Source organism: Lissotriton vulgaris, chromosome 12 (genome assembly GCF_964263255.1).
Source record: "Lissotriton vulgaris chromosome 12, aLisVul1.2, whole genome shotgun sequence".
In the NCBI taxonomy this organism is placed as follows: Eukaryota; Metazoa; Chordata; class Amphibia; order Caudata; family Salamandridae; genus Lissotriton; species Lissotriton vulgaris.
The window spans coordinates 442,972,971-442,997,469 of record NC_141700.1 but is presented as its reverse complement, the minus strand read 5'-3'; the positions used below and the strand labels follow the sequence as shown (position 1 = coordinate 442,997,469).

At 30.9% G+C, this 24,499-nt stretch overlaps 19 non-coding genes across 19 annotated transcripts; all 19 read left to right on the top strand.

Moving 5' to 3' along the window:
- The first annotated feature begins 608 nt into the window (after positions 1-608).
- Positions 609-682, top strand: TRNAT-AGU (transfer RNA threonine (anticodon AGU)). The gene has a single exon. It is a non-coding gene; the product is annotated as a tRNA-Thr (tRNA).
- A 2,078-nt stretch (positions 683-2,760) lies between these two features.
- TRNAT-AGU (transfer RNA threonine (anticodon AGU)) lies at positions 2,761-2,834 on the top strand. Its single transcript has one exon. It is a non-coding gene; the product is annotated as a tRNA-Thr (tRNA).
- A 1,964-nt stretch (positions 2,835-4,798) lies between these two features.
- On the top strand, positions 4,799-4,872 carry TRNAT-AGU (transfer RNA threonine (anticodon AGU)). The gene has a single exon. It is a non-coding gene; the product is annotated as a tRNA-Thr (tRNA).
- A 434-nt stretch (positions 4,873-5,306) lies between these two features.
- Positions 5,307-5,379, top strand: TRNAT-CGU (transfer RNA threonine (anticodon CGU)). The gene has a single exon. It is a non-coding gene; the product is annotated as a tRNA-Thr (tRNA).
- Positions 5,380-5,814: 435 nt separating this feature from the next.
- Positions 5,815-5,888, top strand: TRNAT-AGU (transfer RNA threonine (anticodon AGU)). The gene has a single exon. It is a non-coding gene; the product is annotated as a tRNA-Thr (tRNA).
- A 437-nt stretch (positions 5,889-6,325) lies between these two features.
- On the top strand, positions 6,326-6,398 carry TRNAT-CGU (transfer RNA threonine (anticodon CGU)). The gene has a single exon. It is a non-coding gene; the product is annotated as a tRNA-Thr (tRNA).
- A 435-nt stretch (positions 6,399-6,833) lies between these two features.
- On the top strand, positions 6,834-6,907 carry TRNAT-AGU (transfer RNA threonine (anticodon AGU)). The gene has a single exon. It is a non-coding gene; the product is annotated as a tRNA-Thr (tRNA).
- A 943-nt stretch (positions 6,908-7,850) lies between these two features.
- TRNAT-AGU (transfer RNA threonine (anticodon AGU)) lies at positions 7,851-7,924 on the top strand. The gene has a single exon. It is a non-coding gene; the product is annotated as a tRNA-Thr (tRNA).
- Positions 7,925-9,379: 1,455 nt separating this feature from the next.
- On the top strand, positions 9,380-9,452 carry TRNAT-CGU (transfer RNA threonine (anticodon CGU)). The gene has a single exon. It is a non-coding gene; the product is annotated as a tRNA-Thr (tRNA).
- A 436-nt stretch (positions 9,453-9,888) lies between these two features.
- Positions 9,889-9,962, top strand: TRNAT-AGU (transfer RNA threonine (anticodon AGU)). The gene has a single exon. It is a non-coding gene; the product is annotated as a tRNA-Thr (tRNA).
- Positions 9,963-10,908: 946 nt separating this feature from the next.
- Positions 10,909-10,982, top strand: TRNAT-AGU (transfer RNA threonine (anticodon AGU)). The gene has a single exon. It is a non-coding gene; the product is annotated as a tRNA-Thr (tRNA).
- A 2,076-nt stretch (positions 10,983-13,058) lies between these two features.
- TRNAT-AGU (transfer RNA threonine (anticodon AGU)) lies at positions 13,059-13,132 on the top strand. The gene has a single exon. It is a non-coding gene; the product is annotated as a tRNA-Thr (tRNA).
- A 1,964-nt stretch (positions 13,133-15,096) lies between these two features.
- TRNAT-AGU (transfer RNA threonine (anticodon AGU)) lies at positions 15,097-15,170 on the top strand. The gene has a single exon. It is a non-coding gene; the product is annotated as a tRNA-Thr (tRNA).
- Positions 15,171-15,604: 434 nt separating this feature from the next.
- On the top strand, positions 15,605-15,677 carry TRNAT-CGU (transfer RNA threonine (anticodon CGU)). Its single transcript has one exon. It is a non-coding gene; the product is annotated as a tRNA-Thr (tRNA).
- A 435-nt stretch (positions 15,678-16,112) lies between these two features.
- TRNAT-AGU (transfer RNA threonine (anticodon AGU)) lies at positions 16,113-16,186 on the top strand. The gene has a single exon. It is a non-coding gene; the product is annotated as a tRNA-Thr (tRNA).
- A 437-nt stretch (positions 16,187-16,623) lies between these two features.
- Positions 16,624-16,696, top strand: TRNAT-CGU (transfer RNA threonine (anticodon CGU)). Its single transcript has one exon. It is a non-coding gene; the product is annotated as a tRNA-Thr (tRNA).
- A 435-nt stretch (positions 16,697-17,131) lies between these two features.
- On the top strand, positions 17,132-17,205 carry TRNAT-AGU (transfer RNA threonine (anticodon AGU)). Its single transcript has one exon. It is a non-coding gene; the product is annotated as a tRNA-Thr (tRNA).
- A 3,487-nt stretch (positions 17,206-20,692) lies between these two features.
- TRNAT-CGU (transfer RNA threonine (anticodon CGU)) lies at positions 20,693-20,765 on the top strand. Its single transcript has one exon. It is a non-coding gene; the product is annotated as a tRNA-Thr (tRNA).
- A 435-nt stretch (positions 20,766-21,200) lies between these two features.
- TRNAT-AGU (transfer RNA threonine (anticodon AGU)) lies at positions 21,201-21,274 on the top strand. The gene has a single exon. It is a non-coding gene; the product is annotated as a tRNA-Thr (tRNA).
- Positions 21,275-24,499: the final 3,225 nt, after the last annotated feature.

Genomic DNA, 24,499 nt, shown 5'->3' with positions numbered 1-24,499 from the left:
TGTTTAAGATTACAATACATATAAAGAAGAATTTATAGCAGAAAACACATTTTCATCATCAACAATGAATTATTTATGCATTTTGTACTATTAACGTTGGTGCTGTGGCTTAGTGGTTAAAGCGCCTGTCTCGTAAACAGGAAATCATGAGTTCAAATATCAGCAGCACCCAACTGTTTTCTCCTTGCTTTCCGAAAAATTTTCATCAAACAAGTGTTGAATACAATTTAAGAATAAACATCTGGTTCTATGAACTTTAGAATAAGTTATCTTAAAAATGTAATAAAATGCTTGGTATTGTGAAGATTTTTGTAGGAATGCATTGACTGAAATAGGGAAAAGAAAATGACAAAGAACATGATAGAGGTGTGAATGATCACTCTATTGTTGAATTCAACTAATCCATTCTTCAGCAAGGTATATTTTAAAATGATATGAATAGGGTAAACTTCAAATTAGAGAGGTGTTTTTGAATGAGTGAAGAGTCTTCATTCATCTTAAGTGTTTGAGTAGAGAAGTGTGTGAACTTAGAAAAGAATATGAAAGTGAAAAAGCAATATTCTCTTGAACACCATAAAGAAAAGTGTTTCAAACTTAAGATTCATGTGGGTGTTGTGGCTTAGCTGGTTAAAGCGCCTGTCTAGTAAACAGGAGATCCTGAGTTCAACTCTCAGCAGTGCCTTGCTTTTCTCATTGTTATATAACAATTCATTTTCATTAGGTCTTATTCCGATACAATTAAAATATAAAAGTCTGATTCATCTTACTGTTGAGCAGATCATCTTTAACCTTATAAAAACCCAAGTATTTTCAAGATTATAGAATGAATACTGTTATTGCAAAATGAAAAAAATACTTATCTATGAGAAAGACATAAATGAAATGTCTACCTTGATTTGAGCAATATTAATACCTTCATGAAAAAAAAATGTAAAGAATTCAAGAAATGAAATCGGGTTTTATAAGAGTACCTGTTTATTAAAACATATTAATACTTGCGTAGTGATTGAGTATCTTCTCGTGTTTAAGATTACAATACATATAAAGAAGAATTTATAGCAGGAAACACATTTTCATCATCAACAATAAAATATTTATGCATTTCTTATTATTAACTTTGGTGCTGTGGCTTAGTGGTTAAAGAGCCTGTCTCGTAAACAGGACATCCTGAGTTTAAATCTCAGCAGCACCTGACTGTTTTCTCCATGCTTTCCGAATAATTTTCATCAAACAAATGTTGAATACAATTTAAGAATAAGTTATCTTAAAAATTAAATAAAATGCTTGGTATTGTGAAGATTTTTGTAGGAATGCATTGACTGAAATAGGGAAAGGAAAATGACAAAGAACAAGATAGAGGTGAATGATCACTTTATTGTTGAATTCAACTAATCCATTCTTCAGCAAGGTATATTTTAAAATGATATGAATAGGGTAAACTTCAAATTAGAGAGGTGTTTTTGAATAAGTGAAGAGTCTTCATTCATCTTAAGTGTTTGAGTAGAGAAGTGTGTGAACTTAGAAAAGAATATGAAAGTGAAAAAGCAATATTCTATTGAACACCATAAAGAAAAGTGTTTCAAATTTAAGAATCAAGTGGGTGCTGTGGCTTAGCTTGTTAAGGCGCCTGTCTAGTAAACAGGAGATCCTGAGTTCAACTCTCAGCAGTGCCTTGCTTTTCTCATTGTTATATAACAAATCATTTTCATTAGGTCTTATTCCGATACAATTAAAATATAAAAGTCTGATTCATCTTACTGTTGAACAGAGCATCTTTAACCTTATAAAAACCCAAGTATTTTCAAGATTATAGAATGAATACTGTTATTGCAAAATGAATCATTTTCATTAGGTCTTATTCCGATACAATTAAAATATAAAAGTCTGATTCATCTTACTGTTGAACAGAGCATCTTTAACCTTATAAAAACCCAAGTATTTTCAAGATTATAGAATGAATACTGTTATTGCAAAATGAAAAAAATACATATCTATGAGAAAGACGTAGATGAAATGTCTACCTAGATTGGAGCAATATCAGTATCTTCATGAAAAAAAATTGTAAAGAATTCAAGAAATGAAATTGGGTTTTATAAGAGTACCTGTTTATTAAAACATATCAATCCTTGCGTAGTGATTGAGTATCTTTTCGTGTTTAAGATTACAATACATATAAAGAAGAATTTATAGCAGAAAAAACATTTTCATCATCAACAATGAATTATTTATGCATTTTGTACTATTAACGTTGGTGCTGTGGCTTAGTGGTTAAAGCGCCTGTCTCGTAAACAGGAAATCATGAGTTCAAATATCAGCAGCACCCAACTGTTTTCTCCTTGCTTTCCGAAAAATTTTCATCAAACAAGTGTTGAATACAATTTAAGAATAAACATCTAGTTCTATGAACTTTAGAATAAGTTATCTTAAAAATTAAATAAAATGCTTGGTATTGTGAAGATTTTTGTAGGAATGCATTGACTGAAATAGGGAAAAGAAAATGACAAAGAACAAGATAGAGGTGTGAATGATCACTCTATTGTTGAATTCAACTAATCCATTCTTCAGCAAGGTATATTTTAAAATGATATGAATAGGGTAAACTTCAAATTAGAGAGGTGTTTTTGAATGAGTGAAGAGTCTTCATTCATCTTAAGTGTTTGAGTAGAGAAGTGTGTGAACTTAGAAAAGAATATGAAAGTGAAAAAGCAATATTCTCTTGAACACCATAAAGAAAAGTGTTTCAAACTTAAGAATCATGTGGGTGTTGTGGCTTAGCTGGTTAAAGCGCCTGTCTAGTAAACAGGAGATCCTGAGTTCAACTCTCAGCAGTGCCTTGCTTTTCTCATTGTTATATAACAATTCATTTTCATTAGGTCTTATTCCGATACAATTAAAATATAAAAGTCTGATTCATCTAACTGTTGAGCAGATCATCTTTAACCTTATAAAAACCCAAGTATTTTCAAGATTATAGAATGAATACTGTTATTGCAAAATGAAAAAAATACTTATCTATGAGAAAGACGTAAATGAAATGTCTACCTTGATTTGAGCAATATTAATACCTTCATGAAAAAAAAATGTAAAGAATTCAAGAAATGAAATCGGGTTTTATAAGAGTACCTGTTTATTAAAACATATTAATACTTGCGTAGTGATTGAGTATCTTCTCGTGTTTAAGATTACAATACATATAAAGAAGAATTTATAGCAGGAAACACATTTTCATCATCAACAATAAATTATTTATGCATTTCTTATTATTAACTTTGGTGCTGTGGCTTAGTGGTTAAAGAGCCTGTCTCGTAAACAGGACATCCTGAGTTTAAATCTCAGCAGCACCTGACTGTTTTCTCCATGCTTTCCGAAGAATTTTCATCAAACAAATGTTAAATACAATTTAAGAATAAACATCTGGTTCTATGAACTTTAGAATAAGTTATCTTAAAAATTAAATAAAATGCTTGGTATTGTGAAGATTTTTGTAGGAATGCATTGACTGAAATAGGGAAAAGAAAATGACAAAGAACAAGATAGAGGTGAATGATCACTCTATTGTTGAATTCAACTAATCCATTCTTCAGCAAGGTATATTTTAAAATGATATGAATAGGGTAAACTTCAAATTAGAGAGGTGTTTTTGAATAAGTGAAGAGTCTTCATTCATCTTAAGTGTTTGAGTAGAGAAGTGTGTGAACTTAGAAAAGAATATGAAAGTGAAAAAGCAATATTCTCTTGAACATCATAAAGAAAAGTGTTTAAAATTTAAGAATCAAGTGGGTGCTGTGGCTTAGCTGGTTAAAGCGCATGTCTAGTAAACAGGAGATCCTGAGTTCAACTCTCAGCAGTGCCTTGCTTTTCTCATTGTTATATAACAAATCATTTTCATTAGGTCTTATTCCGATACAATTAAAATATAAAAGTCTGATTCATCTTACTGTTGAACAGATCATCTTTAACCTTATAAAAACCCAAGTATTTTCAAGATCATAGAATGAATACTGTTATTGCAAAATGAAAAAATTACTTATCTATGAGAAAGACGTAGATGAAATGTCTACCTAGATTGGAGCAATATTATTACCTTCATGAAAAAAAATTGTAAAGAATTCAAGAAATGAAATTGGGTTTTATAAGAGTACCTGTTTATTAAAACATATCAATCCTTGCGTAGTGATTGAGTATCTTTTCGTGTTTAAGATTACAATACATATAAAGAAGAATTTATAGCAGAAAACACATTTTCATCATCAACAATGAATTATTTATGCATTTTGTACTATTAACGTTGGTGCTGTGGCTTAGAGGTTAAAGCACCTGTCTCGTAAACAGGAAATCATGAGTTCAAATATCAGCAGCACCCAACTGTTTTCTCCTTGCTTTCCGAATAATTTTCATCAAACAAGTGTTGAATACAATTTAAGAATAAACATCTGGTTCTATGAACTTTAGAATAAGTTATCTTAAAAATTAAAAAAAATGCTTGGTATTGTGAAGATTTTTGTAGGAATGCATTGACTGAAATAGGGAAAAGAAAATGACAAAGAACAAGATACAGGTGAATGATCACTCTATTGTTGAATTCAACTAATCCATTCTTCAGCAAGGTATATTTTAAAATGATATGAATAGGGTAAACTTCAAATTAGAGAGGTGTTTTTGAATGAGTGAAGAGTCTTCATTCATCTTAAGTGTTTGAGTAGAGAAGTGTGTGAACTTAGAAAAGAATATGAAAGTGAAAAAGCAATATTCTCTTGAACACCATAAAGAAAAGTGTTTCAAAATAAAGAATCAAGTGGGTGCTGTGGCTTAGCTGGTTAAAGCGCCTGTCTAGTAAACAGGAGATCCTGAGTTCAACTCTCAGCAGTGCCTTGCTTTTCTCATTGTTATATAACAAATCATTTTCATTAGGTCTTATTCCGATACAATTAAAATATAAAAGTCTGATTCATCTTACTGTTGAACAGATCATCTTAAACCTTATAAAAACCCAAGTATTTTCAAGATCATAGAATGAATACTGTTATTGCAAAATGAAAAAAATACATATCAATGAGAAAGACGTAGATGAAATTTCTACCTAGATTTGAGCAATATTAATACCTTCATAATTTTTTTTAAAGAATTCAAGAAATGAAATTGGGTTTTATAGGAGTACCTGTTTATTAAAACATATTAATACTTGCGTAGTGATTGAGTATCTTCTCGTGTTTAAGATTACAATACATATAAAGAAGAATTTATAGCAGGAAACACATTTTCATCATCAACAATAAATTATTTATGCATTTCTTATTATTAACGTTGGTGCTGTGGCTTAGTGGTTAAAGCGCCTGTCTCGTAAACAGGAAATCCTGAGTTCAAATCTCAGCAGCACCTAACTGTTTTCTCCATGCTTTCCAAATAATTTTCATCAAACAAATGTTGAATACAATTTAAGAATAAACATCTGGTTCTATGAACTTTAGAATAAGTTATCTTAAAAATTAAATAAAATGCTTGGTATTGTGAAGATTTTTGTAGGAATGCATTGACTGAAATAGGGAAAAGAAAATGACAAAGAACAAGATAGAGGTGAATGATCACTCTATTGTTGAATTCAACTAATCCATTCTTCAGCAAGGTATATTTTAAAATGATATGAATAGGGTAAACTTCAAATTAGAGAGGTGTTTTTGAATAAGTGAAGAGTCTTCATTCATCTTAAGTGTTTGAGTAGAGAAGTGTGTGAACTTAGAAAAGAATATGAAAGTGAAAAAGCAATATTCTCTTGAACATCATAAAGAAAAGTGTTTCAAATTTAAGAATCAAGTGGGTGCTGTGGCTTAGCTGGTTAAAGCGCCTGTCTAGTAAACAGGAGATCCTGAGTTCAACTCTCAGCAGTGCCTTGCTTTTCTCATTCTTATATAACAATTCATTTTCATTAGGTCTTATTCCGATACAATTAAAATATAAAAGTCTGATTCATCTTACTGTTGAGCAGATCATCTTTAACCTTATAAAAACCCAAGTATTTTCAAGATTATAGAATGAATACTGTTAATGCAAAATGAAAAAAATACTTATCTATGAGAAAGACGTAAATGAAATGTCTACCTTGATTTGAGCAATATTAATACCTGCATGAAAAAAAATTGTAAAGAATTCAAGAAATGGAATTGGGTTTTATAAGAGTACCTGTTTATTAAAACATATTAATACTTGCGTAGTGATTGAGTATCTTCTCGTGTTTAAGATTACAATACATATAAAGAAGAATTTATAGCAGGAAACACATTTTCATCATCAACAATAAATTATTTATGCATTTCTTATTATTAACGTTGGTGCTGTGGCTTAGTGGTTAAAGCGCCTGTCTCGTAAACAGGAAATCCTGAGTTCAAATCTCAGCAACACCTGACTGTTTTCTCCATGCTTTCCGAATAATTTTCATCAAACAAATGTTGAATGCAATTTAAGAATAAACATCTGGTTCTATGAACTTTAGAATAAGTTATCTTAAAAATTAAATAAAATGCTTGGTATTGTGAAGATTTTTGTAGGAATGCATTGACTGAAATAGGGAAAAGAAAATGACAAAGAACAAGATAGAGGTGAATGATCACTCTATTGTTGAATTCAACTAATCCATTCTTCAGCAAGGTATATTTTAAAATGATATGAATAGGGTAAACTTCAAATTAGAGAGGTGTTTTTGAATAAGTGAAGAGTCTTCATTCATCTTAAGTGTTTGAGTAGAGAAGTGTGTGAACTTAGAAAAGAATATGAAAGTGAAAATGCAATATTCTCTTGAACACCATAAAGAAAAGTGTTTCAAAATAAAGAATCAAGTGGGTGCTGTGGCTTAGCTGGTTAAAGCGCCTGTCTAGTAAACAGGAGATCCTGAGTTCAACTCTCAGCAGTGCCTTGCTTTTCTCAGTGTTATATAACAAATCATTTTCATTAGGTCTTATTCCGATACAATTAAAATATAAAAGTCTGATTCATCTTACTGTTGAACAGATCATCTTTAACCTTATAAAAACCCAAGTATTTTCAAGATCATAGAATGAATACTGTTATTGCAAAATGAAAAAATTACTTATCTATGAGAAAGACGTAGATGAAATTTCTACCTAGATTTGAGCAATATTAATACCTTCATGATTTTTTTTTAAAGAATTCAAGAAATGAAATTGGGTTTTATAAGAGTACCTGTTTAATAAAACATAATAATACTTGCGTAGTGATTGAGTATGTTTTCGTGTTTAAGATTACAATACATATAAAGAAGAATTTATAGCAGGAAACACATTTTCATCATCAACAATGAATTATTCATGCATTTCTTACTATTAACGTTGGTGCTGTGGCTTAGTGCTTAAAGCGCCTGTCTCGTACACAGGAAATTCAGAGTTCAAATCTCAGCAGCACCTACCTGTTTTCTCCATGCTTTCCGAATAATTTTCATCGAACAAATGTTGAATACAATTTAAGAATAAACATCTGGTTCTATGAACTTTAGAATAAGTTATCTTAAAAATTAAATAAAATGCTTGGTATTGTTAAGATTTTTGTAGGAATGCATTGACTGAAATAGGGAAAAGAAAATGACAAAGAACAAGATAGAGGTGAATGATCACTCTATTGTTGAATTCAACTAATCCATTCTTCAGCAAGGTATATTTTAAAATGATATGAATAGGGTAAACTTCAAATTAGAGAGGTGTTTTTGAATAAGTGAAGAGTCTTCATTCATCTTAAGTGTTTGAGTAGAGAAGTGTGTGAACTTAGAAAAGAATATGAAAGTGAAAAAGCAATATTCTCTTGAACACCATAAAGAAAAGTGTTTCAAAATAAAGAATCAAGTGGGTGCTGTGGCTTAGCTGGTTAAAGCGCCTGTCTAGTAAACAGGAGATCCTGAGTTCAACTCTCAGCAGTGCCTTGCGTTTCTCATTGTTATATAACAAATCATTTTCATTAGGTATTATTCCGATACAATTAAAATATAAAAGTCTGATTCATCTTACTGTTGAACAGAGCATCTTTATCCTTATAAAAACCCAAGTATTTTCAAGATTATAGAATGAATACTGTTATTGCAAAATGAAAAAAATACATATCTATGAGAAAGACGTAGATGAAATGTCTACCTAGATTGGAGCAATATCATTACCTTCATGAAAAAAAATTGTAAAGAATTTAAGAAATAAAATTGGGTTTTATAAGAGTACCTGTTTATTAAAACATATCAATCCTTGCGTAGTGATTGAGTATCTTTTCGTGTTTAAGATTACAATACATATAAAGAAGAATTTATAGCAGGAAACACATTTTCATCATCAACAATGAATTATTTATGCATTTCTTACTATTAACGTTGGTGCTGTGGCTTAGTGGTTAAAGCCCCTGTCTCGTAAACAGGAAATCATGAGTTCAAATATCAGCAGCACCCAACTGTTTTCTCTTTGCTTTCCGAATAATTTTCATCAAACAAGTGTTGAATACAATTTAAGAATAAACATCTGGTTCTATGAACTTTAGAATAAGTTATCTTAAAAATTAAAAAAAATGCTTGGTATTGTGAAGATTTTTGTAGGAATGCATTGACTGAAATAGGGAAAAGAAAATGACAAAGAAAATGATAGAGGTGAGTGATCACTCTATTGTTGAATTCAACTAATCCATTCTTCAGCAAGGTATATTTTAAAATGATATGAATAGGGTAAACTTCAAATTAGAGAGGTGTTTTTGAATGACTGAAGAGTCTTCATTCATCTTAAGTGTTTGAGTGGAGAAGTGTGTGAACTTAGAAAAGAATATGAAAGTGAAAAAGCAATATTCTCTTGAACACCATAAAGAAAAGTGTTTCAAAATAAAGAATCAAGTGGGTGCTGTGGCTTAGCTGGTTAAAGCACCTGTTTAGTAAAAAGGAGATCCTGAGTTCAAATCTCAGCAGCGCCTTGCTTTTCTCATTGTTATATAACAAATCATTTTCATTAGGTCTTATTCCGATACAATTAAAATATATAAGTCTGATTCATCTTACTGTTGAACAGATCATCTTAAACCTTAAAAAAACAGAAGTATTTTCAAGATTATAGAATGAATACTGTTATTGCAAAATGAAAAAAATACATATCTATGAGAAAGACGTAGATGCAATTTCTACCTAGATTTGAGCAATATTAATACCTTCATATTTTTTTTTTTAAAGAATTCAAGAAATGAAATTGGGTTTTATAGGAGTACCTGTTTATTAAAACATATTAATACTTGCGTAGTGATTGAGTATCTTCTCGTGTTTAAGATTACAATACATATAAAGAAGAATTTATAGCAGGAAACACATTTTCATCATCAACAATAAATTATTTATGCATTTCTTATTATTAACGTTGGTGCTGTGGCTTAGTGGTTAAAGCGCTTGTCTCGTAAACAGGAAATCCTGAGTTCAAATCTCAGCAGCACCTAAGTGTTTTCTCCATGCTTTCCAAATAATTTTCATCAAACAAATGTTGAATACAATTTAAGAATAAACATCTGGTTCTATGAACTTTAGAATAAGTTATCTTAAAAATTAAATAAAATGCTTGGTATTGTGAAGATTTTTGTAGGAATGCATTGACTGAAATAGGGAAAAGAAAATGACAAAGAACAAGATAGAGGTGAATGATCACTCTATTGTTGAATTCAACTAATCCATTCTTCAGCAAGGTATATTTTAAAATGATATGAATAGGGTAAACTTCAAATTAGAGAGGTGTTTTTGAATAAGTGAAGAGTCTTCATTCATCTTAAGTGTTTGAGTAGAGAAGTGTGTGAACTTAGAAAAGAATATGAAAGTGAAAAAGCAATATTCTCTTGAACACCATAAAGAAAAGTGTTTCAAATTTAAGAATCAAGTAGGGTGCTGTGGCTTAGCTGGTTAAAGCGCCTGTCTAGTAAACAGGAGATCCTGAGTTCAACTCTCAGCAGTGCCTTGCTTTTCTCATTGTTATATAACAAATCATTTTCATTAGGTCTTATTCCAATACAATTAAAATATAAAAGTCTGATTCATCTTACTGTTGAACAGAGCATCTTTAACCTTATAAAAACCCAAGTATTTTCAAGATTATAGAATGAATACTGTTATTGCAAAATGAAAAAATACATATCTATGAGAAAGACGTAGATGAAATGTCTACCTAGATTGGAGCAATATCATTACCTTCATGAAAAAAATTTGTAAAGAATTCAAGAAATGAAATTGGGTTTTATAAGAGTACCTGTTTATTAAAACATATCAATCCTTGCGTAGTGATTGAGTATCTTTTCGTGTTTAAGATTACAATACATATAAAGAAGAATTTATAGCAGAAAACACATTTTCATCATCAACAATGAATTATTTATGCATTTTGTACTATTAACGTTGGTGCTGTGGCTTAGTGGTTAAAGCGCCTGTCTCGTAAACAGGAAATCATGAGTTCAAATATCAGCAGCACCCAACTGTTTTCTCCTTGCTTTCCGAAAAATTTTCATCAAACAAGTGTTGAATACAATTTAAGAATAAACATCTGGTTCTATGAACTTTAGAATAAGTTATCTTAAAAATGTAATAAAATGCTTGGTATTGTGAAGATTTTTGTAGGAATGCATTGACTGAAATAGGGAAAAGAAAATGACAAAGAACATGATAGAGGTGTGAATGATCACTCTATTGTTGAATTCAACTAATCCATTCTTCAGCAAGGTATATTTTAAAATGATATGAATAGGGTAAACTTCAAATTAGAGAGGTGTTTTTGAATGAGTGAAGAGTCTTCATTCATCTTAAGTGTTTGAGTAGAGAAGTGTGTGAACTTAGAAAAGAATATGAAAGTGAAAAAGCAATATTCTCTTGAACACCATAAAGAAAAGTGTTTCAAACTTAAGATTCATGTGGGTGTTGTGGCTTAGCTGGTTAAAGCGCCTGTCTAGTAAACAGGAGATCCTGAGTTCAACTCTCAGCAGTGCCTTGCTTTTCTCATTGTTATATAACAATTCATTTTCATTAGGTCTTATTCCGATACAATTAAAATATAAAAGTCTGATTCATCTTACTGTTGAGCAGATCATCTTTAACCTTATAAAAACCCAAGTATTTTCAAGATTATAGAATGAATACTGTTATTGCAAAATGAAAAAAATACTTATCTATGAGAAAGACATAAATGAAATGTCTACCTTGATTTGAGCAATATTAATACCTTCATGAAAAAAAATGTAAAGAATTCAAGAAATGAAATCGGGTTTTATAAGAGTACCTGTTTATTAAAACATATTAATACTTGCGTAGTGATTGAGTATCTTCTCGTGTTTAAGATTACAATACATATAAAGAAGAATTTATAGCAGGAAACACATTTTCATCATCAACAATAAAATATTTATGCATTTCTTATTATTAACTTTGGTGCTGTGGCTTAGTGGTTAAAGAGCCTGTCTCGTAAACAGGACATCCTGAGTTTAAATCTCAGCAGCACCTGACTGTTTTCTCCATGCTTTCCGAATAATTTTCATCAAACAAATGTTGAATACAATTTAAGAATAAGTTATCTTAAAAATTAAATAAAATGCTTGGTATTGTGAAGATTTTTGTAGGAATGCATTGACTGAAATAGGGAAAGGAAAATGACAAAGAACAAGATAGAGGTGAATGATCACTTTATTGTTGAATTCAACTAATCCATTCTTCAGCAAGGTATATTTTAAAATGATATGAATAGGGTAAACTTCAAATTAGAGAGGTGTTTTTGAATAAGTGAAGAGTCTTCATTCATCTTAAGTGTTTGAGTAGAGAAGTGTGTGAACTTAGAAAAGAATATGAAAGTGAAAAAGCAATATTCTATTGAACACCATAAAGAAAAGTGTTTCAAATTTAAGAATCAAGTGGGTGCTGTGGCTTAGCTTGTTAAGGCGCCTGTCTAGTAAACAGGAGATCCTGAGTTCAACTCTCAGCAGTGCCTTGCTTTTCTCATTGTTATATAACAAATCATTTTCATTAGGTCTTATTCCGATACAATTAAAATATAAAAGTCTGATTCATCTTACTGTTGAACAGAGCATCTTTAACCTTATAAAAACCCAAGTATTTTCAAGATTATAGAATGAATACTGTTATTGCAAAATGAATCATTTTCATTAGGTCTTATTCCGATACAATTAAAATATAAAAGTCTGATTCATCTTACTGTTGAACAGAGCATCTTTAACCTTATAAAAACCCAAGTATTTTCAAGATTATAGAATGAATACTGTTATTGCAAAATGAAAAAAATACATATCTATGAGAAAGACGTAGATGAAATGTCTACCTAGATTGGAGCAATATCAGTATCTTCATGAAAAAAAATTGTAAAGAATTCAAGAAATGAAATTGGGTTTTATAAGAGTACCTGTTTATTAAAACATATCAATCCTTGCGTAGTGATTGAGTATCTTTTCGTGTTTAAGATTACAATACATATAAAGAAGAATTTATAGCAGAAAAAACATTTTCATCATCAACAATGAATTATTTATGCATTTTGTACTATTAACGTTGGTGCTGTGGCTTAGTGGTTAAAGCGCCTGTCTCGTAAACAGGAAATCATGAGTTCAAATATCAGCAGCACCAACTGTTTTCTCCTTGCTTTCCGAAAAATTTTCATCAAACAAGTGTTGAATACAATTTAAGAATAAACATCTGGTTCTATGAACTTTAGAATAAGTTATCTTAAAAATTAAATAAAATGCTTGGTATTGTGAAGATTTTTGTAGGAATGCATTGACTGAAATAGGGAAAAGAAAATGACAAAGAACAAGATAGAGGTGTGAATGATCACTCTATTGTTGAATTCAACTAATCCATTCTTCAGCAAGGTATATTTTAAAATGATATGAATAGGGTAAACTTCAAATTAGAGAGGTGTTTTTGAATGAGTGAAGAGTCTTCATTCATCTTAAGTGTTTGAGTAGAGAAGTGTGTGAACTTAGAAAAGAATATGAAAGTGAAAAAGCAATATTCTCTTGAACACCATAAAGAAAAGTGTTTCAAACTTAAGAATCATGTGGGTGTTGTGGCTTAGCTGGTTAAAGCGCCTGTCTAGTAAACAGGAGATCCTGAGTTCAACTCTCAGCAGTGCCTTGCTTTTCTCATTGTTATATAACAATTCATTTTCATTAGGTCTTATTCCGATACAATTAAAATATAAAAGTCTGATTCATCTAACTGTTGAGCAGATCATCTTTAACCTTATAAAAACCCAAGTATTTTCAAGATTATAGAATGAATACTGTTATTGCAAAATGAAAAAAATACTTATCTATGAGAAAGACGTAAATGAAATGTCTACCTTGATTTGAGCAATATTAATACCTTCATGAAAAAAAAATGTAAAGAATTCAAGAAATGAAATCGGGTTTTATAAGAGTACCTGTTTATTAAAACATATTAATACTTGCGTAGTGATTGAGTATCTTCTCGTGTTTAAGATTACAATACATATAAAGAAGAATTTATAGCAGGAAACACATTTTCATCATCAACAATAAATTATTTATGCATTTCTTATTATTAACTTTGGTGCTGTGGCTTAGTGGTTAAAGAGCCTGTCTCGTAAACAGGACATCCTGAGTTTAAATCTCAGCAGCACCTGACTGTTTTCTCCATGCTTTCCGAAGAATTTTCATCAAACAAATGTTAAATACAATTTAAGAATAAACATCTGGTTCTATGAACTTTAGAATAAGTTATCTTAAAAATTAAATAAAATGCTTGGTATTGTGAAGATTTTTGTAGGAATGCATTGACTGAAATAGGGAAAAGAAAATGACAAAGAACAAGATAGAGGTGAATGATCACTCTATTGTTGAATTCAACTAATCCATTCTTCAGCAAGGTATATTTTAAAATGATATGAATAGGGTAAACTTCAAATTAGAGAGGTGTTTTTGAATAAGTGAAGAGTCTTCATTCATCTTAAGTGTTTGAGTAGAGAAGTGTGTGAACTTAGAAAAGAATATGAAAGTGAAAAAGCAATATTCTCTTGAACATCATAAAGAAAAGTGTTTAAAATTTAAGAATCAAGTGGGTGCTGTGGCTTAGCTGGTTAAAGCGCATGTCTAGTAAACAGGAGATCCTGAGTTCAACTCTCAGCAGTGCCTTGCTTTTCTCATTGTTATATAACAAATCATTTTCATTAGGTCTTATTCCGATACAATTAAAATATAAAAGTCTGATTCATCTTACTGTTGAACAGATCATCTTTAACCTTATAAAAACCCAAGTATTTTCAAGATCATAGAATGAATACTGTTATTGCAAAATGAAAAAATTACTTATCTATGAGAAAGACGTAGATGAAATGTCTACCTAGATTGGAGCAATATTATTACCTTCATGAAAAAAAATTGTAAAGAATTCAAGAAATGAAATTGGGTTTTATAAGAGTACCTGTTTATTAAAACATATCAATCCTTGCGTAGTGATTGAGTATCTTTTCGTGTTTAAGATTACAATACATATAAAGAAGAATTTATAGCAGAAAACACATTTTCATCATCAACAATGAATTATTTATGCATTTTGTACTATTAACGTTGGTGCTGTGGCTTAGAGGTTAAAGCACCTGTCTCGTAAACAGGAAATCATGAGTTCAAATATCAGCAGCACCCAACTGTTTTCTCCTTGCTTTCCGAATAATTTTCATCAAACAAGTGTTGAATACAATTTAAGAATAAACATCTGGTTCTATGAACTTTAGAATAAGTTATCTTAAAAATTAAAAAAAATGCTTGGTATTGTGAAGATTTTTGTAGGAATGCATTGACTGAAATAGGGAAAAGAAAATGACAAAGAACAAGATACAGGTGAATGATCACTCTATTGTTGAATTCAACTAATCCATTCTTCAGCAAGGTATATTTTAAAATGATATGAATAGGGTAAACTTCAAATTAGAGAGGTGTTTTTGAATGAGTGAAGAGTCTTCATTCATCTTAAGTGTTTGAGTAGAGAAGTGTGTGAACTTAGAAAAGAATATGAAAGTGAAAAAGCAATATTCTCTTGAACACCATAAAGAAAAGTGTTTCAAAATAAAGAATCAAGTGGGTGCTGTGGCTTAGCTGGTTAAAGCGCCTGTCTAGTAAACAGGAGATCCTGAGTTCAACTCTCAGCAGTGCCTTGCTTTTCTCATTGTTATATAACAAATCATTTTCATTAGGTCTTATTCCGATACAATTAAAATATAAAAGTCTGATTCATCTTACTGTTGAACAGATCATCTTAAACCTTATAAAAACCCAAGTATTTTCAAGATCATAGAATGAATACTGTTATTGCAAAATGAAAAAAATACATATCAATGAGAAAGACGTAGATGAAATTTCTACCTAGATTTGAGCAATATTAATACCTTCATAATTTTTTTTAAAGAATTCAAGAAATGAAATTGGGTTTTATAGGAGTACCTGTTTATTAAAACATATTAATACTTGCGTAGTGATTGAGTATCTTCTCGTGTTTAAGATTACAATACATATAAAGAAGAATTTATAGCAGGAAACACATTTTCATCATCAACAATAAATTATTTATGCATTTCTTATTATTAACGTTGGTGCTGTGGCTTAGTGGTTAAAGCGCCTGTCTCGTAAACAGGAAATCCTGAGTTCAAATCTCAGCAGCACCTAACTGTTTTCTCCATGCTTTCCAAATAATTTTCATCAAACAAATGTTGAATACAATTTAAGAATAAACATCTGGTTCTATGAACTTTAGAATAAGTTATCTTAAAAATTAAATAAAATGCTTGGTATTGTGAAGATTTTTGTAGGAATGCATTGACTGAAATAGGGAAAAGAAAATGACAAAGAACAAGATAGAGGTGAATGATCACTCTATTGTTGAATTCAACTAATCCATTCTTCAGCAAGGTATATTTTAAAATGATATGAATAGGGTAAACTTCAAATTAGAGAGGTGTTTTTGAATAAGTGAAGAGTCTTCATTCATCTTAAGTGTTTGAGTAGAGAAGTGTGTGAACTTAGAAAAGAATATGAAAGTGAAAAAGCAATATTCTCTTGAACATCATAAAGAAAAGTGTTTCAAATTTAAGAATCAAGTGGGTGCTGTGGCTTAGCTGGTTAAAGCGCCTGTCTAGTAAACAGGAGATCCTGAGTTCAACTCTCAGCAGTGCCTTGCTTTTCTCATTCTTATATAACAATTCATTTTCATTAGGTCTTATTCCGATACAATTAAAATATAAAAGTCTGATTCATCTTACTGTTGAGCAGATCATCTTTAACCTTATAAAAACCCAAGTATTTTCAAGATTATAGAATGAATACTGTTAATGCAAAATGAAAAAAATACTTATCTATGAGAAAGACGTAAATGAAATGTCTACCTTGATTTGAGCAATATTAATACCTGCATGAAAAAAAATTGTAAAGAATTCAAGAAATGGAATTGGGTTTTATAAGAGTACCTGTTTATTAAAACATATTAATACTTGCGTAGTGATTGAGTATCTTCTCGTGTTTAAGATTACAATACATATAAAGAAGAATTTATAGCAGGAAACACATTTTCATCATCAACAATAAATTATTTATGCATTTCTTATTATTAACGTTGGTGCTGTGGCTTAGTGGTTAAAGCGCCTGTCTCGTAAACAGGAAAGCCTGAGTTCAAATCTCAGCAACACCTGACTGTTTTCTCCATGCTTTCCGAATAATTTTCATCAAACAAATGTTGAATGCAATTTAAGAATAAACATCTGGTTCTATGAACTTTAGAATAAGTTATCTTAAAAATTAAATAAAATGCTTGGTATTGTGAAGATTTTTGTAGGAATGCATTGACTGAAATAGGGAAAAGAAAATGACAAAGAACAAGATAGAGGTGAATGATCACTCTATTGTTGAATTCAACTAATCCATTCTTCAGCAAGGTATATTTTAAAATGATATGAATAGGGTAAACTTCAAATTAGAGAGGTGTTTTTGAATAAGTGAAGAGTCTTCATTCATCTTAAGTGTTTGAGTAGAGAAGTGTGTGAACTTAGAAAAGAATATGAAAGTGAAAATGCAATATTCTCTTGAACACCATAAAGAAAAGTGTTTCAAAATAAAGAATCAAGTGGGTGCTGTGGCTTAGCTGGTTAAAGCGCCTGTCTAGTAAACAGGAGATCCTGAGTTCAACTCTCAGCAGTGCCTTGCTTTTCTCAGTGTTATATAACAAATCATTTTCATTAGGTCTTATTCCGATACAATTAAAATATAAAAGTCTGATTCATCTTACTGTTGAACAGATCATCTTTAACCTTATAAAAACCCAAGTATTTTCAAGATCATAGAATGAATACTGTTATTGCAAAATGAAAAAATTACTTATCTATGAGAAAGACGTAGATGAAATTTCTACCTAGATTTGAGCAATATTAATACCTTCATGATTTTTTTTTAAAGAATTCAAGAAATGAAATTGGGTTTTATAAGAGTACCTGTTTAATAAAACATAATAATACTTGCGTAGTGATTGAGTATGTTTTCGTGTTTAAGATTACAATACATATAAAGAAGAATTTATAGCAGGAAACACATTTTCATCATCAACAATGAATTATTCATGCATTTCTTACTATTAACGTTGGTGCTGTGGCTTAGTGCTTAAAGCGCCTGTCTCGTACACAGGAAATTCAGAGTTCAAATCTCAGCAGCACCTACCTGTTTTCTTCATGCTTTCCGAATAATTTTCATCAAACAAATGTTGAATACAATTTAGGAATAAACATCTGGTTCTATGAACTTTAGAATAAGTTATCTTAAAAATTAAATAAAATGCTTGGTATCGTGAAGATTTTTGTAGGAATGCATTGACTGAAATAGGGAAAGGAAAATGACAAAGAACAAGATAGAGGTGAATGATCACTTTATTGTTGAATTCAACTAATCCATTCTTCAGCAAGGTATATTTTAAAATGATATGAATAGGGTAAACTTCAAATTAGAGAGGTGTTTTTGAATAAGTGAAGAGTCTTCATTCATCTTAAGTGTTTGAGTAGAGAAGTGTGTGAACTTAGAAAAGAATATGAAAGTGAAAAAGCAATATTCTCTTGAACACCATAAAGAAAAGTGTTTCAAATTTAAGAATCAAGTGGGTGCTGTGGCTTAGCTGGTTAAAGCGCCTGTCTAGTAAACAGGAGATCCAGAGTTCAACTCTCAGCAGTGCCTTGCTTTTCTCATTGTTATATAACAAATCATTTTCATTAGGTCTTATTCCGATACAATTAAAATATGAAAGTCTGATTCATCTTACTGTTGAACAGAGCATCTTTAACCTTATAAAAACCCAAGTATTTTCAAGATTATAGAATGAATACTGTTATTGCAAAATGAAAAAAATACATATCTATGAGAAAGACCTAGATGAAATGTCTACCTAGATTGGAGCAATATCATTACCTTCATGAAAAAAAATTGTAAAGAATTCAAGAAATAAAATTGGGTTTTATAAGAGTACCTGTTTATTAAAACATATCAATCCTTGCGTAGTGATCGAGTATCTTTTCGTGTTTAAGATTACAATACATATAAAGAAGAATTTATAGCAGAAAACACATTTTCATCATCAACAATGAATTATTTATGCATTTTTTACTATTAAGGTTGGTGCTGTGGCTTAGTGGTTAAAGCGCCTGTCTCGTAAACAGGAAATCATGAGTTCAAATATCAGCAGCACCCAACTGTTTTCTCCTTGCTTTCCGAATAATTTTCATCAAACAAGTGTTGAATACAATTTAAGAATAAACATCTGGTTCTATGAACTTTAGAATAAGTTATCTTAAAAATTAAATAAAATGCTTGGTATTATGAAAATTTTTGTAGGAATGCATTGACTGAAACAGGGAAAAGAAAATGACAAGGACAAGATAGAGGTGAATGATCACTCTATTGTTGAATTCAACTAATCCATTCTTCAGCAAGGTATATTTTAAAATGATATGAATAGGGTAAACTTCAAATTAGAGAGGTGTTTTTGAATAAGTGAAGAGTTTTCATTCATCTTAAGTGTTTGAGTAGAGAAGTGTGTGAACTTAGAAAAGAATATGAAAGTGAAAAAGCAAAGTTCTCTTGAACACCATAAAGAAAAGTGTTTCAAAATAAAGAATCAAGTGGTTGCTGTGGCTTAGCTGGTTAAAGCACCTGTTTAGTAAAAAGGAGATCCTGAGTTCAAAGCTCAGCAGCGCCTTGTTTTTCTCATTGTTATATAACAAATCATTTTCATTAGGTCTTATTCCGATACAATTAAAATATAAAAGTCTGATTCATCTTACTGTTGAACAGATCATATTAAACCTTATAAAAACAGAAGTATTTTCAAGATTATAGAATGAATATTGTTATTGCAAAATGAAAAAAATACATATCTATGAGAAAGACGTAGATGAAATTTCTACCTAGATTTGAGCAATATTGATACCTTCATGATTTTGTTTTAAATAATTCAAGAAATGAAATTGGGTTTTATAAGAGTACCTGTTTATTAAAACATATTAATACTTGCGTAGTGATTGAGTATCTTTTCGTGTTTAAGATTACAATACATATAAAGAAGAATTTATAGCAGGAAACACATTTTCATCATCAACAATGAATTATTTATGCATTTCTTACTACTAACGTTGGTGCTGTGGCTTAGTGGTTAAAGCCCCTGTCTCGTAAACAGGAAATCATGAGTTCAAATATCAGCAGCACCCAACTGTTTTCTCCTTGCTTTCCGAATAATTTTCATCAAACAAGTGTTGAATACAATTTAAGAATAAACATCTGGTTCTATGAACTTTAGAATAAGTTATCTTAAAAATTAAATAAAATGCTTGGTATTGTGAAGATTTTTGTAGGAATGCATTGACTGAAATAGGGAAAAGAAAATGACAAAGAAAATGATAGAGGTGAGTGATCACTCTATTGTTGAATTCAACTAATCCATTCTTCAGCAAGGTATATTTTAAAATGATATGAATAGGGTAAACTTCAAATTAGAGAGGTGTTTTTGAATGACTGAAGAGTCTTCATTCATCTTAAGTGTTTGAGTGGAGAAGTGTGTGAACTTAGAAAAGAATATGAAAGTGAAAAAGCAATATTCTCTTGAACACCATAAAGAAAAGTGTTTCAAAATAAAGAATCAAGTGGGTGCTGTGGCTTAGCTGGTTAAAGCACCTGTTTAGTAAAAAGGAGATCCTGAGTTCAAATCTCAGCAGCGCCTTGCTTTTCTCATTGTTATATAACAAATCATTTTCATTAGGTCTTATTCCAATACAATTAAAATATAAAAGTCTGATTCATCTTACTGTTGAACAGATCATCTTAAACCTTATAAAAACAGAAGTATTTTCAAGATTATAGAATGAATACTGTTATTGCAAAATGAAAAAAATACATATCTATGAGAAAGACGTAGATGAAATTTCTACCTAGATTTGAGCAATATTATTACCTTTATAATTTTTTTTTAAAGAATTCAAGAAATGAAATTGGGTTTTATAGGAGTACCTGTTTATTAAAACATATTAATACTTGCGTAGTGATTGAGTATCTTCTCGTGTTTAAGATTACAATACATATAAAGAAGAATTTATAGCAGGAAACACATTTTCATCATCAACAATAAATTATTTATGCATTTCTTATTATTAACGTTGGTGCTGTGGCTTAGTGGTTAAAGCGCCTGTCTCGTAAACAGGAAATCCTGAGTTCAAATCTCAGCAGCACCTAACTGTTTTCTCCATGCTTTCCAAATAATTTTCATCAAACAAATGTTGAATACAATTTAAGAATAAACATCTGGTTCTATGAACTTTAGAATAAGTTATCTTAAAAATTAAATAAAATGCTTGGTATTGTGAAAATTTTTGTAGGAATGCATTGACTGAAATAGGGAAAAGAAAATGACAAAGAACAAGATAGAGATGAATGATCACTCTATTGTTGAATTCAACTAATCCATTCTTCAGCAAGGTATATTTTAAAATGATATGAATAGGGTAAACTTCAAATTAGAGAGGTGTTTTTGAATAAGTGAAGAGTCTTCATTCATCTTAAGTGTTTGAGTAGAGAAGTGTGTGAACTTAGAAAAGAATATGAAAGTGAAAAAGCAATATTCTCTTGAACATCATAAAGAAAAGTGTTTCAAATTTAAGAATCAAGTGGGTGCTGTGGCTTAGCTGGTTAAAGCGCCTGTCTAGTAAACAGGAGATCCTGAGTTCAACTCTCAGCAGTGCCTTGCTTTTCTCATTGTTATATAACAAATCATTTTCATTAGGTCTTATTCCGATACAATTAAAATATAAAAGTCTGATTCATCTTACTGTTGAACAGATCATCTTTAACCTTATAAAAACCCAAGTATTTTCAAGATCATAGAATGAATACTGTTATTGCAAAATGAAAAAATTACTTATCTATGAGAAAGACGTAGACGAAATGTCTACCTAGATTGGAGCAATATTATTACCTTCATGAAAAAAAATTGTAAAGAATTCAAGAAATGAAATTGGGTTTTATAAGAGTACCTGTTTATTAAAACATATCAATCCTTGCGTAGTGATTGAGTATCTTTTCGTGTTTAAGATTACAATACATATAAAGAAGAATTTATAGCAGAAAACACATTTTCATCATCAACAATGAATTATTTATGCATTTTGTACTATAAACGTTGGTGCTGTGGCTTAGTGGTTGAAGCGCCTGTCTCATAAACAGGAAATCATGAGTTCAAATATCAGCAGCACCCAACTGTTTTCTCCTTGCTTTCCGAATAATTTTCATCAAACAAGTGTTGAATACAATTTAAGAATAAACATCTGGTTCTATGAACTTTAGAATAAGTTATCTTAAAAATTAAATAAAATGCTTGGTATTGTGAAGATTTTTGTAGGAATGCATTGACTGAAATAGGGAAAAGAAAATGACAAAGAACAAGATAGAGGTGAATGATCACTCTATTGTTGAATTCAACTAATCCATTCTTCAGCAAGGTATATTTTAAAATGATATGAATAGGGTAAACTTCAAATTAGAGAGGTGTTTTTGAATGAGTGAAGAGTCTTCATTCATCTTAAGTGTTTGAGTAGAGAAGTGTGTGAACTTAGAAAAGAATATGAAAGTGAAAAAGCAATATTCTCTTGAACACCATAAAGAAAAGTGTTTCAAAATAAAGAATCAAGTGGGTGATGTGGCTTAGCTGGTTAAAGCGCCTGTCTAGTAAACAGGAGATCCTGAGTTCAACTCTCAGCAGTGCCTTGCTTTTCTCATTGTTATATAACAAATCATTTTCATTAGGTCTTATTCCGATACAATTAAAATGTAAAAGTCTGATTCATCTTACTGTTGAACAGATCATCTTTAACCTTATAAAAACCCAAGTATTTTCAAGATCATAGAATGAATACTGTTATTGCAATATGAAAAAATTACTTATCTATGAGAAAGACGTAGATGAAATGTCTACCTAGATTGGAGCAATATTATTACCTTCATGAAAAAAAATTGTAAAGAATTCAAGAAATGAAATTGGGTTTTATAAGAGTACCTGTTTATTAAAACATATCAATCCTTGCGTAGTGATTGAGTATCTTTTCGTGTTTAAGATTACAATACATATAAAGAAGAATTTATAGCAGAAAACACATTTTCATCATCAACAATGAAATATTTATGCATTTTGTACTATTAACGTTGGTGCTGTGGCTTAGTGGTTAAAGCGCCTGTCTCTTAAACAGGAAATCATGTGTTCAAATATCAGCAGCACCCGACTGTTTTCTCCTTGCTTTCCGAATAATTTTCATCAAACAAGTGTTGAATACAATTTAAGAATAAGCATCTGGTTCTATGAACTTTAGAATAAGTTATCTTAAAAATTAAATAAAATTCTTGGAATTGTGAAGATTTTTGTAGGAATGCATTGACTGAAATAGGGAAAAGAAAATGACAAAGAACAAGATAGAGGTGAATGATCACTCTATTGTTGAATTCAACTAATCCATTCTTCAGCAAGGTATATTTTAAAGTGATATGAAAAGGGTAAACTTCAAATTAGAGAGGTGTTTTTGAATGAGTGAAGAGTCTTCATTCATCTTAAGTGTTTGAGTAGAGAAGTGTGTGAACTTAGAAAAGAATATGAAAGTGAAAAAGCAATATTCTCTTGAACACCATAAAGAAAAGTGTTTCAAAATAAAGAATCAAGTGGGTGCTGTGGCTTAGCTGGTTAAAGCACCTGTTTAGTAAAAAGGAGATCCTGAGTTCAAATCTCAGCAGCGCCTTGCTTTTCTCATTGTTATATAACAAATCATTTTCATTAGGTCTTATTCCGATACAATTAAAATATAAAAGTCTGATTCATCTTACTGTTGAACAGATCATCTTAAATCTTATAAAAACAGAAGTATTTTCAAGATTATAGAATGAATACTGTTATTGCAAAATGAAAAAAATACATATCTATGAGAAAGACGTAGATGAAATTTCTACCTAGATTTGAGCAATATTAATACCTTCATAATTTTTTTTTTAAAGAATTCAAGAAATGAAATTGGGTTTTATAGTGAGGTTCCGTGACGATCGTAAGTGGTGTTTTCGACTCGCACAAATATGGCCGAGTCTGGTATCTATCAACCGCAAATGACGAGTTTAGTGGGTGTACGCGTTTTCGCTGTGCTAGCCTAAACCGTTTGTTTGTTTCGTGGGTTTCTTCATCTGAACCCACGGGTTCCATCTTAGATACGGCATCCATTTTGTTTCTTGCCCTCAAGTAGCCAGCGAACGGACGCTGTCCGCTTCGCAACCCTGGGATTCCCAAACTCCTGCGGAAGACACATTTCCTTTGAAAGTGTCTTTATGATGAGGGGGATGACACTGCAAGGCAGCTGGCCCCGCTCGAGGCTCATCTTGCCGTGCCGGACTATTGTCTCAATTGTGCATCTCATTAGGCACGTCCTTTTGATTCCTGCAACTCGTGTTTCATGGTACCTCCCCTTTTACACCCTCTTCGTTCCTGTCTTCCTCTGCACCTGTTTTTCGCCTTATCCTCGATCTGTTTACTGCTGATTGGAATGTACTAATGGTGAGAAGATGTGCTTTTACAGTTGGGAACTACCAAATGTTACTGTACTTATGTTCCGGGCCCTGAATACATGAAAGGGACCCCTTATGGTCTTTACGATGGGAACCAAGTTGTAATCCTTTGTGTACCATGTTAACCTATGAGAGAAAACTGTATAAAAGGAGCGATCCACAGATACAAGTTGAAGCAGTCTCCTCGAACCTACACGTGTTGTACTTCCTGTGACTTCTGTGTTCCCTGCAGTAAATAAACCTCGAATCTTTGACGCCGAAGGAAGTGTCCCGTGTCTCTGTCATTTGTACGCCGGAACAGGTTACCCACGAAGGTTTCAGGTGTTATCCCTGGCACCGCTGGGTCTTAAATTAACCCAGTCCTTCAGTTGGCGCC